The sequence below is a fragment of the Plecotus auritus genome, assembly GCF_963455305.1.
Source record: "Plecotus auritus genome assembly, chromosome: 4".
Taxonomy (NCBI): Eukaryota; Metazoa; Chordata; class Mammalia; order Chiroptera; family Vespertilionidae; genus Plecotus; species Plecotus auritus.
The window spans coordinates 64,055,973-64,058,817 of NC_137775.1; the positions used below are offsets into that span (position 1 = coordinate 64,055,973).

Consider the following 2,845-nt stretch of genomic DNA (forward strand, 5'->3'; position numbering starts at 1 on the left):
AGAGAAGCTTTATGTTTTAGTAATTTCAGTAGCACTTTTCCCCAGCATTTTGAAAAAGGGATTTTGTGCTTTCATTTTATGCTAGGCCTCACCAATTATGTAGCCAGCTCTGCTTACAAGAACATTTACTGAATTTCAAAGCCTGCTCTTGATCAGCACAAACTGGAAAATGATAGTCAGTAAATTGGATTTGCAATTTTCAATTTTGACAGATGGAGACAATATCATTGGACACAATCTAATCTTGCTTTTAGATAATTAATTATTTTTGCTGTATTGATGAGTCTGGAGCCAAATAAGTCTGCTTAAATGAAGGAAGTGGAAGGGTAAGAGATAGTAAACCTCTCATTGGACTTCAGTTATTTTAGGAGAAGGAGTTAAAGAACAAGATTGTGTGGAGGAGGCGCCAAATGCGAATGCTTTTTGGGGCTATTTCATTCTTCTGTGATGAATTGCTTGTGAGTGTGCTTAGGAGGTTCTAAAATTCATTACTGCCTCAACCTCCATCCATCGTATTGATAGGCTGTTAGATACTTGGTGGCTAGAGACATGAAGGGAAAAAAACAGAATTTAATTAAATGGCTGAGGTTTCTCTAAGAATTCATATGAAGTTCATGTAATTAAAATCCAAGTTGTGATACATGCTTCGGCGACCTCGGGTGGCTGAGGCGTCCGGGTTCCCCTGGCGCTTGAGCGCAGAGCCAGCATCAACCTTGCGGTCCAAGCCTGCAGCGGGCTGTGCCTCTGAGGGCCCCCCAAACCGGGTCGAGGAGGCGTGACCACGGCCCAGACGGAGGAGTGGAAGAGCAGAGCCTGGACAACTTCTTTCCAAAGAGGGACAAGAAGAAGAAGCAGAGCAACTGGCAGCGAGCGCCACGGGCGTGGCGGGCAGTGGAGCTGGTGCCAGAGCCGGCCGGGTGATGGCCGTGATGGTGGATAAAAATGAGTGCAAAGAATTTGAGCAAGAAGAGGTTGATTACAGAGGCCTCAGAGTTCAGGCAGTGCAAATAAGTGAAAAGGAAGAAGATGATAGTAAAAAAAGAGAAGATCCATGTTATAATTGGGAAGAAGGTGGAGGTGGAGGTGGTGGTGGTGTAGAAAAACCTTCAGGTCCCTGGAATAAAACAGCTCGGGTACAAGCACGTCCTAATTCTGTAATTGTTATAGAAACCCCAGAACCAGCAATGACTAGTGGTGTGTATAAGCCTACTGGAGCCACGGAACCACAACAAGGAAAACACCACAAGAACTGCTAGAAATATACAGCTATACATAGTTCCCATCCCTGAACTCCACTGCCAAGCATGTAGAAAGCCGAAACAAACAGGCACTTTCTACATGCTTGGCAGTGGAGTTAAATGACCACATATGGCACATCCACATTTTGTTTATGGCCATGAATATGTAACATTAAGTAAAATAGGAAGATATGTAAATAATGTCAGGTTGAAATAATTGTGTTTTATTGGGGGGGGGGGTTACTTGTAAATCCCACATTTTTGGCTTTTGAGGCCTTTTTGACTCTTTGAGACCACAGCTGCCTTGAATTTAAATCTCCACTTGGACTTGTTCCTCTGCCCTGTCCTACAAAATAAGGGGCAATGATTCATCACACTCGTCCTTCTTTATCTGATCCACTCCCCTGAAGTAAAAGTGAGGAGTAGTCGCTGAATAATAAATAGAACTTTACTTGAGTGAGAAAATCGTTGCCCTTATTTATGCATAAAGAGAGATGTATTGTTTATTATTTGCTAACAGTAAAAGTGAGTAGAAATAATCACCAGGTTATTAGACAGCTTTTTAACTTTCCAGTTGTCTTCAAGTTGGTCCCAAAATAGGTTTGTAGTTAATAGTACTGAACACTACAATAGATTTGCTACCACAGAAAATGGGACCATAGAACTTCAGTTACAGTATTCTATGTTTTCTGTGCAATTGAAGCCTTAAAAATGTTTTAACAGGGATTTTATATACTAGTTTTCTCCTCCTCCCTCTCCCTCAAGATTCCTCTAAGGCAGTGGTTCTCAACCTTTCTAATGCCGCAACCCTTTAATACAGTTCCACATGTTGTGGTGACCCCCAACCATAAAATTATTTTCATTGCTACTTCATAACTGTAATTTTGCTACTGTTAATGAATCGTAATGTAAATATCTGTGTTTTCTGCTAGCGACCCTGCTAGCGGTTCTCAACCTGTGGGTAGTGACCCACAGGTTGAGAACCGCTGCTGTAGAGCCTAAGACCATCGGAAAACACAGATATTTATATTACGATTCATTAACAGTAGCAAAATTACAGTTATGAAGTAGCAACGAAAATAATTTTAAAGTTGGGAGTCACCACAACATGAGGAACTGTATTAAAGGGTCGCGGCATTAGAAAGGTTGAGAACCACTGTTCTAAGGCGTGGCTTTTTTTCTTTTTCCAACTCAAGGAAGAATATTTTAAGAACAACCTCAGGAAATTTTTACTGATTACATTTATTTTCCCTTAGGGATAAGGAAATAGAGAAGAGCTTTGAAGTAGAAAGACATAACACTAGAGGTAGGGATGAGTATTTAAATAAAACAGGCCCTTAAACTTCAGCTAGAAAACCATTATGCTGGGCTTGAAAATCAGAAAAGCAGCCACACATAACACAATTAAGAAATGGTCTTTGCTAACACTTCTCAGGTAACCACAACCAACAGCCATTCATCATCTGATCTCTGCTGGATCGACAACAGATGCAGACCCTTCGATCTAAGTGATCGGTCCTGTTGCACTACGGAAGTTTCAGGTGCCACAACTGCTCTTTATGTATATTGAGGGGCTTTCATTGTTATAAATGTGTGCACTAGATTCA

General features: G+C 41.2%; 1 pseudogene across 1 annotated transcript; it reads left to right on the forward strand.

Annotated features, from left to right (window-relative positions):
• Positions 1-929: 929 nt before the first annotated feature.
• Positions 930-2,637, forward strand: LOC308246702 (protein CDV3-like; annotated as a pseudogene). The gene is made up of 2 exons: positions 930-1,353; positions 2,495-2,637. The product of its transcript is annotated as a protein CDV3-like (transcript).
• The last annotated feature ends 208 nt before the right edge of the window (positions 2,638-2,845 follow it).